A 19,002-nucleotide genomic window follows, 5' to 3' on the forward strand; every position below is an offset into this window, starting at 1 on the left:
CCTCGCTCCATCCCATCGAAACCCTCTCCGCGTCCCGTAGAGGCAGCAGTAGTCCCCGGCCGACAGTCCCACGAGCGACCCCGTGCATTCTCCACGCTGTATCCGCTCTGTAATCCACCTGCTCGGGCGCACATCCCAACCGCTCCTGGTCAACTCCCGGTGCTGCTGCTGCTGCTGCTGGCTCTGTTTACCGGCGTGTCGGTCGCAGCGGCCCGGGGTCCACCGGCTGGAATCCCCCCCTGACGGACCCGTCCCCTGGATGACGGTGAACAAAGGGCCGAGGAGGAGCAGGTGAAGAAGCAGAGGCGAGAGCAGCAGGAACGGGGTGAAGCCCGGTAGCGGTGCAGCCATTTAGTCTGTTCCTTTCTCTCTCTCACTCCCCCCTCCTCTCTCTCCTTTTCTCCCTCGTCCACCCTCTTCCTCTTCTCTCGTCTTCTCCTTCTCGCTTTCCTCGAAGCTTTCCTTCCTTCTTTTCGCCGGCTAGGCAGCCAGATCGAGGACCGCCGGCGGCACCGCCCGACACCTTTCCCCGAACTCCCCCGTGTCTCCCCGGTCCTGGGGAGTTGGCATCTACCCGCTGTGGTCTCCGGACCTGGAGGTGTCGGCGTTATGAGTGGCGCGGCAGCATTTTCTTCTTTTCCGGATCATCCCATCCAACATGGCTCAAGCATGCACTCACTCACTGACTGGGCTGGGCTCCCTCACACACACACACACACACTAACCCTTCCCGTGTCTCGCCCCTCTCTCTCTCCCTCTCTCTCTTTCTCCCTGCCTCTCTCGAGCAACGACACAGCTCGTTGGTACTATCCATCCACACACTCACACACACGCACCACAGATCTCTCTCTCTCTCTCTCTCTCTCTCTCTCTCTCTCTCTCTCTCTCTCTCTCTCTCTCTCTCTCTCTCTCTCTCTCTCTCTCTCTCTCTCTCTCTCTCTCTCTCTCTCTCTCTCTCTCTCTCTCTCTCTCTCTCTCTCTCTCTCTCTCTCTCTCTCTCTCTCTCTCTCTGTTTCCACCCCTCCCCCTAGCTTGCTCGCTTCTCCAGCTCAGCGTCTCCTCCGCCCCTCCATCTCCCCCACCCCTTCCACGCCTCTTCTCTCTCCGTCCCTCCTTCTCTCTTCTCCTCTCCTCCCCCCCCCCCCCCCCCCCCACACACCGCCCCTCGGTCTCTCTCTCTCGAAAAGAATGGTTTGCTCCGGTGCGCAGGGATGTTACACATAACCCGCGGCGGCCATATCCACAGCTGGAATAAGAGGGCGAATGGGCCAGACACACACACACACACACACACACACACACACACACACACACACACACACACACACACACACACACACACACACACACACACACACACACACACACACACACACACACACACACAGTGGTGCACACTAACATACCCACACGGGGATTCGACCCATAGCAGCAGCAGACGAAAATACGGCCTTAATATCATACGCTCATTTTTTATTTTAAATATATATTAATATCAAATTATGAATATGTCAAAATATTTATGAATATTTAATCATGATTCTTTATCGATATGCAACATGAAGATAGATTATTTATTTGGTCAATTTATATGATCAAATAGTTATTAATTTATTGATAACATGTCGTTAACGTCCCTTATGGGTCTACATCAGCAGTATGTACAGTGGACGACGGGGCGCCTTTTATTGTCCACGCGCCTAGAGGTGAGCCGGAATACAACTGACGTCATTCCTATTTCGACATCCATGAGTAGAGCGCGGAGCCGCTCGAACCTCGTGTGCGCGTGCACGCACGCACACATGAACGCGTATGGCAATTTAATACCAATTTGTGAATGGGGAGATCCATTTTCTGATACCTGTTGAATAAATCGCATTATGCAAATGTATATTCTATATAGAGATATAGTCCATCCTCTATTCCGCCTCAGAACCAATTTCTTATACTATCTGGGTGGCGCACGCGGGACGTTCGAATGACACGGCGAAAATGGAATGGGATTTTTTTCGCGCGTGTGTGTGTGTGTGTGTGTGTGTGTGTGTGTGTGTGTGTGTGTGTGTGTGTGTGTGTGTGTGTGTGTGTGTGTGTGTGTGTGTGTGTGTGTGTGTGTGTGTGTGTGTGTGTGGTGTGTGTGTAGGGGGGCTCAGCGGGATGCAGCCATGAGTGTCAGGCGGGGACACTGCTCGTTACGTCTCTCCAGCGCTTCTCAGTTGTGCGCGTCTCTCTACGGGCCTGCCTCGGAGCGTGCATGGGTGGAATGAGGGGGGCGAGCTGGCGCCGTCGTTAACGCGATTTGCATGGATGTGCGTGTCCGTGGCGCACAAGGCGGTCTAGACGAGAGAGGAGCTCGGGCAGAGTGTGGAAAATCCCTCTCTATGTAAGGCATGTACACAATCCGACGCGGGCCACACCCCTTATAGCCATGAGTGTGAATGTGGAACATCACTGGCCTTGACCGACCAACACAGTGAATGACACCCCCTACTGTTTGGCCATTTACAATCCTTTTTGGAAGCTTTGTGGTGAAACTGAGTTGATAAAATTGCACGTGCGACTCCTTGTCGTATAGAAGCCTGTTAAGGGGGAATGTTAACTACATGTAAACTATAGTAAGACATACAAACAAAGCCGCGGCTGCAGGCTAAAGGAATTTAGTCACAGTGTATTTGACTATATAGTCCTGAAATAATGAAATGCAATGACGGTGTTATTTATTCACACTTGACACATAGCACTCGAAATAGGGGGGTTGCAATTTCATTCCACAAATAACCTTTAGGGAAGTGATGCTGTCTAATTGGTTGTTAACTGGTGGCCTTGATGGCACGACCTCTTATGAGTTGTATTGTCATGTCGTGATCGTGGGTTTTTAGGGACGCGGGGGGGGGGGGGGGGGGGGGGGGGGGGGGGATGATGAAGTAGGTTAAAACCGGCAGGCTCTTGATGGCGGGACCGCTGAATGACGGGAGACTTGAAAACTCGGAGGGAGGGAGCTATTTATAACGGACCACCAGAGGAAGTGTTCCGTTTAAAAATGCCTAAACGAAGCGGACTGTCAGAAATTAATATCCGCACCCTCTGGGTCTCTCCTCTCATCAGGAGAGAGAGACGGAAAGAGAGAGAGAGATGGCTGTCCCGTCATCCATCGTAAAGTTATGACCTTCTTTAATCCTGCCATGGGGCATGACAGGATTAGGTAAAGATGGACTAAACAAAAGTCATAACGAGGCTCTACCAGTGCGTCACTCTGCGTTGTGATGCAGGACCGCGACGGACTAATGCACTCTGGAAGCTTGGACCGGAATCGGTCATCTCTCTGCCTCTTTAGAACCATCCACGAAATCTGTTGCAGAGATGACAATGGCTCTAAGGTCTTAATTGGTTCAAAATCCCCACAAAATATGGATCATGACATTGCTCATATAGCGAAAACAACCGGGATCTAAACTAGTGGGCGAAATGTGGGTCAAATATGAGCGGACGTTGACCTCCCCGCTGCGCATGAGCGGATCATCACCGAGGACAGAGACTAGCGCTACCGCTCCTGCACAGCTCCGTTTAACGATGCCAAGAACGAAATGCTACTGCTACTACTACTACTAATAATAATAATTATAATAATTATATTAATAATAATTATAAAAGAAATACGTTTGAGCTCTTAAAATAGGTTTCCCAAAGCAATGTTTGACAAACTGCTTTAATGAACAACAAGAGTTGTTTAATCCCCGCAAAATCTCAGATATCCAGCTTCACATTGAATGTGCAGGGGCTCTACATAGACAGGCCGTCGCCAGCCGGAAGGGGCGGGAGGTATGAAGGCATTCAAACCACGCGCCACGAGGCGCACGAGGCGGGCTGGTATGTCACGGACAGACGGTCAGCGCGTGAGTGTGCGAGGAAATGGGGAAGCACCGTCCAACATGTTTCCGTCCAAGAAAAAACATAATGAAGGCTTCGTTGCAGATGGGGACTGGTAGGCTATATAGTCCGGCTGGCTGGTATCCGCGCGCTGCGGTATCAATGACCGACCGTCTCCTCGCGGGAAACCTTCCCACTGGCGCCTGGATCCGCCAGGCATGGGCCTTTTTCCGTTGGTGTGGGTTTCCATGGGAACAACCGGTAGTACTGTGTGTGCGTGTGCGTGTGCGTGCGCGCGCGCGTCAGTGGGAGGAGGGTGGTTGGGTATCCTGACACGCCGATTGTGTGCGTCAGTGCGTGCGTTCTTGCGTGCGTGCGCATGTATACGCAGGGGGAGGGGGGGGGGGGGGTACAAGAGAACCGGAACCATTAAAACTAAACATGATAAATGTTAAATATGACAAACAGCCCAGCGACATGGAAAGACTCCGAGGCAAAGCGTGTATTACCGTCACTTCCCCCCCAGCCCCTCGTTCCCCTCCCTCCCTCTCTCCCCAACTGCATTACATTCCCTCTAATTGCCTGCTGCTCTCGGCCTTTTACCCCTCTGTTGATACGTCCTCCCTTCCCTCGGGGGCCGGGCCACAGGCTGCCTCCAGCCCTGGCTCCCCTCCCCCCTGCCCGGGGAAACCACAACCTACAGGGCCAGCAGGTGGCCGTCGGCCCCGGCGCTGATACAGCAACAGCAGTAATGCATATTCATCAAGGACAGAGGAGGCGCAGGTGTTGGCTTTAATTTGAATGTCGTAGGCTATGCGTGGGTTGTGTAGGTGATGGTAGGACTATAGGTCTAATTGAGGAGGATTTGTGTTGTAGAGGCTCTTTGCCAATTTATGTCCCATCGCCGCGATTTATGAGGGGAGGAGGGGTGGAAAAAAGGAGACGAAGGGGGTTGGAGGGGTGCACGGTGCACCTTCTGCCACTCAGACCGCCAGTCGATGGTGACGAGTGCCATTTGCCGGAAAGCCCCCTGTACGACACTCACGCACACACAAACACACGCGCGCGCCCACACGCACGCGCGCTATACTTCCACCACGCGTGCGAACACTGCAGTGTAGCAGCGGACGAATGTGGTAGGCCTATATCACAGGAGGCAGCTGCCGGCGCGTGGCGTGAATGTGTGAATTAGAAAAGCGACGTGGTTTCGCGTAATGCATAATGAGCATGGACTCCGCGGGGACGCGGGTCGCAGTGACAGCAGATGAAAGAGTAGGAAAGGCCCCCCGTAGCGCCGCTTCTTCTGTGGCCTCTCCGTTAATTTAAGGGCTGGTTCTTTGGTTTGTGGACCGGACCGGACCGGACCCCCCCCCCCCCCCCTCCTCACCCACCCAATATCTACCATTTACCAACCCCCGTCCGCCTCTGCTGAGCTTTGACTCGGTGGTTAAATTTAGATTAATCCTAATCCATTCCATTTCAATTCGAGTGCTTTGCCAAGGATGAAACATGACCAAATTCTCTCTCTCACCCTCTCCTATTTTTTTTTCTCTCTCTCTCTCTCTCCCCCTTTCTCCCTCTCTTCATATATACTCTTTGCTCTATGCATAGTTTTCATAAATTCCCCTCTCTCTCTTTGTCTCTCTGACTCCCTCCCCCTTACTTCCTCCCTCCTTTTTATTAGCCGGGGGCCACCGATTGGCTACCACTGTGGTAGACCCCCAAAATATCATGTCATTAATTATTAGGAAGGAGATTAAGTGATATGAGAGAGAGAGAGAGAGCGAGAGAGCGAGAGAAGTAGATGGACAAAACAGAAGAAGGATAGAGAGAAGAACATAAGATTCTGGTTGCTTCTCATGGGTTTGAGCTATTTTTTTAATTCTTTAATTTGAGGAAAAACATAAAAGAATCATCCAGGCAAATATATACATCTGAAGATATACACGACCAGACCAGCATTTTGGATTATAAAAAAAAATTGTATTTGCATATAATATTTATATATTTCCCTTACAAAGTTGGACTTTCTAGCTCATCTGGAAGCATTAACACCACCAAAGGTCAGTGGTTTGGTTCCGTTGGCTTCAGAACACTAAGAAACATCCACCCAAGTCATGTGTCACCTAAATGCTAAGGTAGGTTTAAAAGTAACCCTAGTTCAAAAGGTACAGATTACCTTTTGAATTACCTTTTAATAACTTTTTCGCTTATATTTTTTGATAAAAATAGCACCATGTTTTTTTTTGCTTATTTTTGCCAAGTCATCCCCTCTAGCTCAACTGGTACCATTCCAAGTAAAAATGCTTATTTGGCATCGTATTCTGCGATTAAAAGACGGTGAGAATTGAACCTTTTACCATAGCAGTGTTAAGCATGAACTGGACGTGAAAGAACATTACAAAGGGAAAACACACTTATTCTATTTATCCTCGTGTTCTTGAGGGAGTCGAGGCCGGGGTTCCTTTCCCCCAATTCCTTCTCAACCATGGCTTAGATAACCCCCACGACAGTCTCGTTGTGGAAATACAAGACACGTCAAAGAACCGACAAGAAACACTTGCGTTACAGTGTGTGTATTCACACACACACACACATGTGTGGCGCTCGCACGGTCGAGTCTCATTGGCGGGCCAACGTCTCTGGGCGGGCCAGGCAGAGTAAGGGGAGGAGCTGAGATTCCTCATGACGTCATGAGCACAGATTTCCAAATCAGCGCGCTTGAGCCTCCGTTTTTTCAAAGGCGAGCAGAACAGCTAGTGCTCGTTTTACACCAAACGCAAGTTTTAGCCACTGGGGGACCATAGGCAGGCTAGGGGAACTCATATTTATGTTAGAAAACCTCATAAATTGAGATTTTCATGTCATGGGACCTTTAAATGTGGTCGATAGTGTTTAAATGTGGTCGATAGGGTTTACATGTTTAAATGTGGTCGATAGTGTTTAATTGTGGTCGATAGTGTTTAATTGTGGTCGATAGGGTTTACATGTTTAAATGTGGTCGATAGTGTTTATATATGGTCGATAGGGTTTACATGTGGTCGATAGGGTTTACATGTGGTCCATAGTGTTTAAATGTGGTCCATAGTGTTTAAATGTGGGCGATAGTGTTTAAATGGGCGATAGTGTTTAAATGTGGTCGATAGGGTTTACGTGTGGTCCATAGTGTTTAAATGTGGGTGATAGTGTTTAAATGTGGGCGATAGTGTTTACATGTGGTCGATAGGGTTTACATGTGGTCCATAGTGTTTCAATATGGTCGATAGTGTTTAAATGTGGTCGATAGTGTTTACATGTGGTCGATATTGTTTAAATGTGATCGACAGTGTTTAAATATGGTCGATAGTGTTTAAATATGTTCTTTTCCCTCACTCTCCACCTCATCCCTAACTCTCCACCTCAAGCTGGTGTGTAGTGAGCGTTCTGGCACCGATTGGCTGCCGTGCATCACCCAAGTGGGTGCTACATATTGGTTGTGGTTAGTGAGGTCCCCACTTCACTTTAGGCGTCTTTGAGTGTTATTAATTATTATTATTCTTCATGTTTAACCTCTGTTTTCCTTTTATTCCTAGTCTGTTTTACATAGTTTTGAATGATGACTATATGCTCTGTAAGGTGACCTTGGGTGTCTTGAAAGGCGCCTCTAAATTAAATGTATTATTATTATTATTATTATTCATTATGTTCTTCACGCTTCACACCTTTACACTAAAAAGGGTGGGTTTTAAGCCAACTTTTCTATTAATGTTACAGATTGGTGGATTTGGCGGAGGCTTTTTTAGTGTCATGAAGGGGGAATCAAACCACCGAACATGGCAGCGTTAATGTCAGGGTTTTATTATTAATAAAAAAAGTCATCCAAAAGTCATCCCAGAAAATAATAAAACAAACTCAATTTAAAATCCCCAAAAGTATAATCTGTAGCTTTCAAACTAAAAAGCCTTTTTACAAGTGTTTGGTTTGAAACCAACTTTGGTATTAATGTAGAACATGCACTGAACCCCTGACCTTGGCAGTGTTCGTGCAATGCACTACAAGTTGAGCTAGAGGGGACCACTTAGTGAATGTAGGGAAAACACAGTCTCCCTATATCTCCCTACTATAATCCAGAGTGAATCGGTGGTTTCCTTCCTTTTAATGCCCTACCTGGTATGGCATTGCTTAAACGCTGCAGTGGTCAGTGCAGGGCCGGCCCTGTACACCTGGGGGCCCTAAGCAGGATCATTTTGGGGGCCTGCTTTACGGTTGATAGTAGTTTTGCCACAGAGAACAAGCAACTGCATGCAGTCATAACCCTCTTTGAACATGATTTGCCGCAGTTATTTTACTACTTATTAAGTATACTCACTGAAACAGTCAAAGTAAAGCTTACACACTTGCCACATGTCTACTTTTACTTTGCTGTCTCAATGGTGTAAATGTAGAAAATGTTTTGAAGCTTTTCTGTTGTTTGTTGTCCATGCATCACACATTGTTTAATTGCAACATATTATAGTAGAGCTATAAGTGGGTCAAAATACTACTAAGCAAAGTAAAGGTAAATCCGTTAATATGTGTCTTCAGTGATGTTTAGTATAGTAATGTCAATTAACAGGACAACGCTCCGCTCGCTATGGGAACGGGGGGGGCGCAAAACTCAATCTCACCTAGGGCTACCAAAGGGCTAGAACCGGCCCTGGGGGAGAGAGCGGGAGAGAGGCGATGTCGGACAAAGGTAGCAAGCTTCGTTTAGCTTCGTCACGGACCGTATCGTCATCATTGCGGTTGTCAGTTTGGGATCAGTCAAACCAGCGCCTGGGCTGAATCAAACATTATGCTCCTTGCTTGTTGCCCTCTCAGCAACACCAAGCATGGTGTATACACCATGCACTTATAGCACTTCTATACTGTCTATGGGACAGACAGACACAGTAAAAAAAAAAATCTTAATTCCACCATTGTTTTCTTAAACTAATATGAGCTGTATATTTATAATATTTCCTTTCTTGTTACGTAAATGCTTTGGGTCTAAAAAAAAAATAGCATATATATATATATATATATACATATATATATATACACAGCGCTCTTGGGGCCCCCGTCGGTCGGGGGCCCTAAGCGGCCTCTTAGTTCGCGTATAGGGAGATATTGCTACACTTGTTAAGGGAGATGTCCTCTATGTGCATGACAAGTTTAAAGTTCCGGTCAGCTTCTGAAGCGGAATTGTCTAATTAGCATATTTCAAATTTGGCATAACTCAGCCATTTTCAAATAATACAAATTGTCGTGCATTAAAGGAGTTTACTATAAACACATGTCTATAGTTACCTATTGTACGTGCATAAACTCCTTTAATAACATCATACACACACTACACAACACACACTTTTATATTCAGGTCACAGAGTTTTGTTTGGAGAGAGAGAGAGAGAGAGAGAGAGAGAGAGAGAGAGAGAGAGAGAGAGAGAGAGAGAGAGAGAGAGAGAGAGAGAGAGAGAGACGACGCAGGATGTAGACGAAGAAAACTACAAGACAAGGCAGAGACACATACTGTGTGTGTGTGTGTGTGTGTGTGTGTGTGTGTGTGTGTGTGTGTGTGTGTGTGTGTGTGTGTGTGTGTGTGTGTGTGTGTGTGTGTGTGTGTGTGTGTGTGTGTGTGTGTGTGTGTGTGGTAGGTTTTATAGGCCAGCTGTGTATAGTCTTTTAGTCAGCCAGTGACCCAAATCACTGAATAGAGAGTGGGACACACACACACACACACACACACACACACTTGAGCGAGAGTGATGCTGAGTAACCGAGGTAAAGTTCACAGCAGTGAGTGAGAGAGAGACCAAGAGCGAGAGAGAGAGAGCGAGAGAGAGAAAGCGCGAGAGAGAGAAAGCGAGAGAGAGAGAAAGCGAGAGCGAGAGCGAGAGCGAGAGAGAGAGAGAGAGAGCGCGAGAGCGAGAGCGAGAGCGAGAGAGAGCGAGAGAGAGCGAGAGAGAGCGAGAGAGAGAGAGAGAGAGAGGGGCAGGGCTAGGATTAGTTATGATAATGTTCGAGACAGATATCAAATCAGATAAAAACCCGAGCCGGAGAATGAGACATGGGGAGAGAACGAGTATTGAGGAAATGAATTGAGTGTGAACGAGGGAGAGACATAGAAACAAAGAGAGAGAGAAATACTAATAACAATATGGAACTGAGATATGATGGAGAGAAGGGAGGATTATGAACAGCATGAATATCATCAGTGATGGATGTAACATTGAACTATAGAGAAAGAGAGAGAAGGAAAGTGATAGTGAGAGAGAGAGAGAGAGAGAGACTGAGAAGGGGGAAGACACTGTAGGGACAGACACAGCCAGAGATTACATTTATAAAAACTAAATTATGCACTGCAGCTATAAATAACATGTATAAATATCTATGCATCTTTCTCAGGACACTTGGATTCCCACAACAAACACTGTTTCTATCATCTCTCCTCAGCCACACAACACACAACGCACACCAACAGCATGAATCTGTCACACATCATGTCAACACAACAGCACGCATACTGGCAGAATAACAAATATTACCATTGTGCCAAACTGTAAATAACGAAAAAAAAGAAGAAGAAAAAAAGAAGAAGAATAAACTAGAATAACTGAAAATAGTAAATAAAATGAATGCAAAAAGAAACTGAAAAAATGATGCCAGTTCATTCTATTTTATATTTTCAGCTTTATTTTACCGTTATTTACAGTTTTGTATACTTGTTGGCTCTCTATAGCTGGCTAGCTAGCTTGCTAGCTAACTCAAGACTGTTTAGCTTCACCCGACACATGGCTCCACATTAAGTATTCATCACGATGCTGTGATTAAAGAGCAAATGATTCGCCTTTAATAATTCACATGCCGGGGACACAGTGGTGTAGTGTAGCGCCTATTAACAGATTTGTACTGAACGGGGAGAGAGACGCACAGTGGGAGAGAGAGAATACTATTTAGCTAGTTATGATGATATTCTAGGGGGAGTAAAGATGACCAGAATGTTAATACAGTTAAGAGCCTGACAGAAGGGGGAGGGGTTAGGGAGAAGGGGGGAGATCACTACCAATAAAAACTTACAAAGGGCAGCCATCGAATGTCCTCAGAATGACTTTCACGCATGCACACGCACACACGCACACTTCCCCATTTGAGGACCAGTGTGCTATTAAAGACATTCTTCCATTCATCTCCACCAAATCATATATTAAAGAGTGGCCCGACACAGCCAACAGCAGCTAGTAACAAAACTATTTTATAAAGATGTGCTTGAATCTTCTCCCTGTTTGCATATCAGAGACATTGTAAAATACAGCACTCAGATTTGGACGTCTATTGAGAAGGATGATACATAGACTGTAATTTAAGATTTATCAATATACAAAAGTGCATTAGTGTATCCAGATGGGCATCTCGCCCGGCACTACATATTCCAGTATGACGATGCAGATAGACAGGGCTAGGGGCTGTATTATGGGGGCTGGGGGGGGGGGGTTGTGAAAAGTAGGGGTAGTACAAGAATCAGGGAGCAGGAGGAGGAGGAGGAGGAGGAGGAGGAGGAGGAGGAGGAGGAGGAGGAGGAGACAATGCATGTCTTCAGATCCTATGAAGATTTAGCTCAAGCTAACCTTCATCCTCAATGTGGATTAGGAAGGGCTGAGTGGTGGAACGTGATCTGATAAACTCAGTGTGTCCCTCTATACTTGCAATAGAAGTGTGTGTAAATCCCACTGCTACTGGAACCCAGTCAATTTGGCTCTCATGGATAGGATCAGAAGAACCAATTTGGTCTTGGATCAGTGTAGCTCTGCGGGAAGTTTCCTCTAGTTGGCTATAGGCGTTGGATTATCTGCCTGGAACCTCTTGATCTCTGTTGGTTTGCTGGCCGACTGGCTTGCTGGCTGACTGAGTGCCGATTGGCTGACTGGCTGATTGGCCGGCTGGGCTGGCCGGCTGAATATCACACTGAATTGAATCAAATGGATATCTCCTGTTACATGGTGGAGGTGGAAGGGAACAGATTACATGTAATGGGATTACATGCAAGGCAATGGATTACAAACTAATCGTCACTTGAATGTATTGAATGTAAAGCTAAAGGGCAAATGGGCGAAATGCAAGCTCATCTAATACTTAAGGGCCTTATACCTGAAAAACTAAAGGAAGACGAAGAAAGACAAATCAAAAATAAAGAAACAAAGACCAGAGAGACACTGGAAAAAAAAACTAAAAAAGGAGACCCAGAAAAGAAAGAAGTTATAAAAAGCGAAAGAAATAAGAGAAAGAAATGTATACAGAAAGGAGTGAAATAAATAAGAGAATCCCGATGAACGAGGAATCTTTGGAGGAGCATTGTAGCTCCCGGTGTATACGTGCGAGCTGCCCGCTATTCATTCAGCGTCTCACTCCAGTGGGAGCAGCGGTGCTAGAGCGGCCGTCCTTGAAGGAAAGCGGCGCTGGGTATTGCGTCGAGTCCAATTCGATTCTCCGCGCACGGACGTTTTGTTTCATTTCACTTACCGCTTTCAAGTCACTGCTTTTCTTATTTTCCCTCTCCTGTGTTGCCGTGGCAAACTGTCAGTGTTCGGATGAAGTACACATACCAGATCTGATGCTGTACCCAGCCGCCCGGGAGGGGAGGGGGTTCTTGTGTTTAACTCAAGGACATCAATATTTTACCACTTGTTCTCTTACCCACAATTCTTGGCTGCCAGCCTCCAGTCCAATTGGAGGCTCGTGGAAGCCTGAGAAGGGCTCACTTCGTCGCTTTGTCTGTGAACAAACGTACAAACGTGATTCAAGGTTTTGGATCCATTCTCCATACTGACCCTGCTGTCTTCTGACACCAAGAGGACAAACCAAATGCTCCCAACTTCTTCAATGGGTTGTGTGGGATTGGGTTCTGTGGTAAAGGGTGAAGAGAGACAGCAGACACACCAAGAAAATAATAGAATGGTATATAATAGAATGAGATTATAGAATCAAACTGAACACTGTATAATAAAATACAAAATAACAGAACATGGAACAGAACAGTATTAAACAGCACAGAACCGCTTCCAATTTGATATGAGATTTTAGAATCAAACAGAATAGCGTATATTAGAACATAATAAACAACAGTATAGAGAAGCTTAAAACGGCATACAATATTAATATAATATATATAATATAATTCAAAAGAACAGAATAAAATAATAAAGAATAAAAAAACTGAACAAAGTAGAATAGAGTAGACTGAGGGTAGGATACCCTATCTATGAACCCAGAACAAAGGACTCAACTGATTAGCTATTCTCAAGGCGTGTTCGCTCTGCTTCCATTAGACCTACACCTTCACTTATTTGAGGTAAAAACGTTTTTTTTTTAACTCATCATCCTAAGTGTATTCAGTCAAAGTGGGGGTGAACCTGGACAGATGATTATGTTGATGCAGAATAATTCTGGCAAGATGATTGGCAGAAAAAATCGGTACCATTTAGCCTGTCATTAAACCTTTTACCACATGTCGCTGGATCCAAGTGAAGATCTCTCCCTCCCACCCTCACCCCGTCTCTCTCTCTCCCCCTCTCTCCCGGGATCTGTGTTAGAGAAAGAGAGAGATCGTCTGGGCATGCCGTCTTCTGAGGATCAGTCAATTCACCTCCATTACAGTCAATCCCCCCCAATTGGCCGCCACCTCCATTACATTACCTTAAGCACCGGCAGAGTGAATGAGGGTCTCTCCTTTGTATCGCTGCTGGAGAAGTAGAGCCTCTTTGTCAGTCGTTCACACAGCCATTCGTTGTTCAAGCACTCCGACAGGGGGGGGGGGGGGGGGGGGGGGAAACAAGATGTACAATGAATCTTTTTTTTTGTTTTTATACATGTTGAAAATAGTATTTTCCTTGCCCCTAAAGAGGGCTTAGGGGTGAGGGGTGCTGTACGATGTTGGCCATTTCGTAACGGTGCCATCGACATGAATCTATTTCAATTTGATTAGAAGCAAATAAGTTAACATTCAGATGTGTAAGCGAAAGTGTGCATGCCCAAAATACTTCTGCTGCAAGGATTCATTGCAGCAGAAGCCACGAGTAGCTGTGTCTCAGTTCCTCCTCCGGGGTGAACTTAAGGGTAAAGTTACCAGCTTCTACTAGTCGCTGGGCTGTTAGGGTTAGGCTGGTTTGGGTTAAGGGTGTGCACTCCCAGCATTAAGGCACTGGGTTCAATTCTCAACGTCTGCATGGGGGACACCTGAAGGAAGCCTCAGGGCAAGGTGTTCCGGCCTCCACCTGCTCCTAAATGACTGTTATGGGCAATATGTATCAAAATCACTGCAATTACTTTGGATAAAATGCTTAACATGAAGCGTGATATAGTCGGGCTCTGCCCACAACCTGGCCAGAGAATTAATTTCAGGTAACTTATTAGACGGAGTGAGATCGAGGGGTTTCAGGGCGAATAGGAAAGAGAAGGGCATATGCCACTTAATTGGGTGTGTGCGTGTGTGAGAGGGTTTAAGAGAGTCCAAGAGAGATAGAGCGATAGACGAAGCGGAATAATGATGTGCCGGGTGTGAGCGAGAGAGAAAGCGTGAAAGATTAGATACAAAAGTCTGAGTCTGTAAGAACAATATTTTCCACCTCTAGCACACACACACACACACACACACACACAAACACACAAAGAGACAGAGGGACACACACACACACACACACACACACACACACACACACACACACACACACACACACACACACACACACACACACACACACACACACACACACGAAGAGACAGAGGGACACACACACACACACACACATGCAGACCCCTCCCAAACCACACATACCCAACGCACACCTTGTCCTTTTTGCCTCCCTCTACCACCCGCCCCCCTCACCCCGAACACACACACACTCACATACACACAGACAGACACATCACCCCAAAACACAAATACCCAACTCTCACACACACACACACACACACACTCACATACACACAGACAGACACATCACCCCAAAACACAAATACCCAACTCACACACACACACACACACACACACACACACACACACACACACACACACACACACACACACACACACACACACACACACACACACACACACACCTGGAGAGTCGTGGCACAGCAGGGGTGCCTCAGCAGCCCGCTCCCCCCTCCGTGCCCCCTGCTGCTACCCCCGTCAAACCGCGGGATCAGGAATGCACGTCTCGATATGCATGACAGATTAAGTGTGTGTGCCTGTTGTTGTGTGTGTGTGTGTGTGTGTGTGTGTGTGGTTGTGCCTGTGTGTGGTGGTCTGTGTGTTGGATAGAGCGAGAGAGAGAGCGCGAGATAGACACAGAATGCGTGCACGCACGCAGGTTTGAATACACTGGGACAAGAGAGTAAATGCAGGTAACATTGTATAAAAAAACATTTCTAAATGGATTTTGCTCGTGTTTCACATATTGACACAGAGGATGTATGTGTGGTACAATGCCTGAGATAATCGTGTGTGGTTGTGAGTAGGGAGGGAGCGGGAAACAGAGGAAAGTCTGCATGTGTGAATAGTTGAATAATAGGTAGGTGTGTGCTTGTTTGTGCGCTCGTGTCTCTGCGTGTGTGTCCGTGACTTTGAGTGTGTCCCTGTCTTTGAGTGTGTCCGTGTCTGCTTGTGTATCTTCCTGCATGTGTATCCGTGTGTGTCTAGGCGTGTGTGTGTCTGCCTCTGTCTGCGTGTGTGTCCATGTCTTTGAGTGTGTCCGTGTCTGTGTGTGTCTGCGTGTGTGTCCGTGTCTTTGAGTGTGTCTGCGTGTGCTCACTTTTACACACACATTGACACTCAGATCCTGAGCTTACAGATAGAAAGGAACGATAAAGCTTGAGAGAGAGCGAGAGCGAGAGAGAGAGAGAGAGAGAGAGAGAGAGAGAGAGCCAGAAAGAGAGTCGGAGAGACAGAGAGAGAGAGACAGAGAGACAGAGAGACAGAGAGAGAGAGAAAGAGCCAGTGGGAGAAAGACCTGGTGAGAGCGAGAGAGCGAAAGCTGGAGAGGGCGAGATAGAGAGAGAGACTGATTAAAAGGATAAAGAGCAGAAAGGCAAGAAAAGGTCATGTGCAATGGAAAGAGAGACGGACTGGGAGATAGAGAGGGAGCAGGGACCTTATGGTTGAATGAGAGAGGTGGAGTTACAGAAAAGAGAGTTGAGAGCAGGAAGAGGGAAATAGATATTTAGACAGAGAGACAGCAAGACAAGGGAGACCGTGGAGGAAGAGGGTATAAGAAGCAGAGAAAGACAGACAGAAAAACAAGATAAAGACGGAAAAGATAGAACAAGAGATACAAAGAAAAGAGAGAGTGAAAGACAGAAGAAGGCAAGAGTAAGACAGAAGAGAGGGAACAATAGAAAGACAGAAAAGAGAGAACTGAAAAATGTTGACAAGACAAAGTGTCTTCCGATCGCCACTCCCCAAACCCCTCCCGCTCAGCCACCCAGCCAGCCGAGCTACGCTAGTTAGTGTCACACAGTTGACCAGCCAATTAGAGTGGACGGAACGCGGCTGTTGTGTTTTAGGAATATTAAAATGTCCGCCTACTACCTGGGAGGAGCTCAATCGTACACATTTGGACTTTAAAGTGAGACCAAAATGAGAGGGTTAGAGCTTTCTCACAGTATTTATGACATGTATCATCATACACTCATAGATCACCACACACACACACACACACACACACACACACACACACACAGAGTTATCCCTACACCTCGATCCTTAGCCTCAGAAAACGTACCGGGTTCTCGACAATTAGCCTGTGCCGAGAATCGTAATGTATTCCATTTCATTCCCCATATCTACACTGTCTCACGCACGCACACACACACACACACACACACACACACACACACACACACACACACACACACACACACACACACACACACACACACACACACACACACACACACACACACACACACACACACACACACACACACACGTCAGTTTGAAATGTCTTTCCAGACGGGCAGATGTTGTTTGCTGGGGTGGTGGGAGGAGGGGTTGGGAGGTGTTGGGAGGAGAGGGCCCCACAGCAGGGGGCCCTCTCCGTGCGCCCCGCTGTGGAGATAAATACGGGTCTAAATGTTTCAAGGCCCGCCATATTGAGGTATTCGTTTCTCTTTCATCTTTTTGATCTCACTCCCTCATAGAGGTAGACGCACATGTTCACATGGCGATGCACACACACACACACACACACCACACACACCACACACACACACACACACACACACCTCCCAGTGTGGAACAACATCATTCCCACTGAGCAACGGTGGGAGCACTCCGGTAGTCTTCTCGTTAACCAGCGCAGTAGAAGTGGTTGTGAGTGGGTCACCATCGTTCTGTTACTATACTGCAAGAGTGATAACATACTCGTACGATACAACGGTGCTAACTGGGAACGTATGGCCCTGCAGTGGACCGGCTCGGCCCGGCTCTACACACTGCTGGCAGAAGATAAGATGGAGAGGCAGATACTGCAGGGTGGATCGCTTTATTGGAGGAATGGCAAAGGGTCTATGAACCAACTTTATATGGATGGAGGGAGCCATCAAGATAGGGGGAGAGAGAGGTGTAGGGGTGTGTGTGTGTGTGTGTGTGTGTGTGTGTGTGTGTGTGTGTGTGTGTGTGTGTGTGTGTGTGTTCTCAGTTCGACAACACACTGAAGTGTATTTTCACTGTCCCCATCTCTCTAGAAGTCGAGCACCGTTATCCACCATCCATCCTTCAGTCATCCGTCATCCATCCGTCATCCATCTGTCATCCATCCGTCACCCCTCTTCTTATGGTCTGTGACAACTAACACCTGAAGAAAAAAAATGCCCCTTTCTCTAACCCTTTGGCTTTCTTTCTTCCTTCTCCTGTATTCCCATTAGTCACACATCACTATTTCTATCTCTCTTGCCGTTCTCCTGTCTGTGTGGTGAGCTCATGCTGCTCCCTCTTTCTGTTTGCTCGATTTCTCATTTGTTTCCCCCCCCCCCCCCCCCCCCCACACCCACCCCAACTCTCCCCCAGTCTGCCCTCTCTCTCTCTCACTCGATCTCGATCTCCCTTGCCCTCTATAGGTCCCTGGCCATCATTTTGTCTCTCCCTCCCCTTCTCTCCCCCCACTCTCTCTCCCTCCCCTTCTCTCCCCCCACTCTCTCTCCCTCCCCTTCTCTCCCCCCACTCTCTCTCCCTCCCCTTTTTCCCCCCACTCTCTCTCCCTCCCCTTCTCTCCCCCCACTCTCTCTCCCTCCCACTACTCAGGGCGTCCCCGACCCGATTCATTCATCCTCTTCAATGCTCTACATTTGCTCTCAGCGATTACTCGGTACTCCCCCCTTCCCTCCCCTCCTCACCTCTCTTTCTTACATCCAACTGTGTGTGTGTGTGTGTGTGTGTGTGTGTGTGTGTGTGTGTGTGTGTGTGTGTGTGTGTGTGTTTTACCCACTTTCATGTCTGCCTCTCCCTCTCTCTCTCTCCCTCTCTCGGCCTCTATTGTCTCCTTGCAGCCCGAGCCCGGTGCCTGAAGGGGGGGTTGATTGACATCTGAACATGGATCTGGGAGATGGGACGTTCTGATTGGCTGGGAATGTGAATAGAGAAGACCCAAAGGCACCAGACAGCAAAAAAAAAAAAGACTGAATAGAAAAGAGAGAGAAAAAAAACGTTGTCCTTAGAAGACTGATCTGTGTCAAGTGAGATAAAATATATGTGTTTTAGATTAGTTTGATTTTTACAAATACACGATCAGTATGTTTATCATCGTTAAGACAAAGACACACGCATCCACAACATCATGATTATAGGATATTGTATTACGTATAAAAACTACCTGATTGAATTACGTTAAAAACAAAGCATTTAATTCAATATTAAAATGGTTATGATTTATTTTCATCAAAATTAATCCCATTGATAGAGAATACTCCAAAAAGTAAATTACCTCCCGTTTGTGTCTTTCAGCGTGAGAAACAGGTTGGGCTGAACCATAATTTGTTGAAAAAGAAATTCACGTCGAAAGACCACCCCCGTGTGGTGAACTTGGTGTACTGCACTCAGACGTCACCACGGCGGGCTGACCTCGTTGGTAGGCCAGACTGTCCATT

Source organism: Gadus macrocephalus, chromosome 1, assembly GCF_031168955.1.
Source record: "Gadus macrocephalus chromosome 1, ASM3116895v1".
NCBI classification, from domain to species: domain Eukaryota; kingdom Metazoa; phylum Chordata; class Actinopteri; order Gadiformes; family Gadidae; genus Gadus; species Gadus macrocephalus.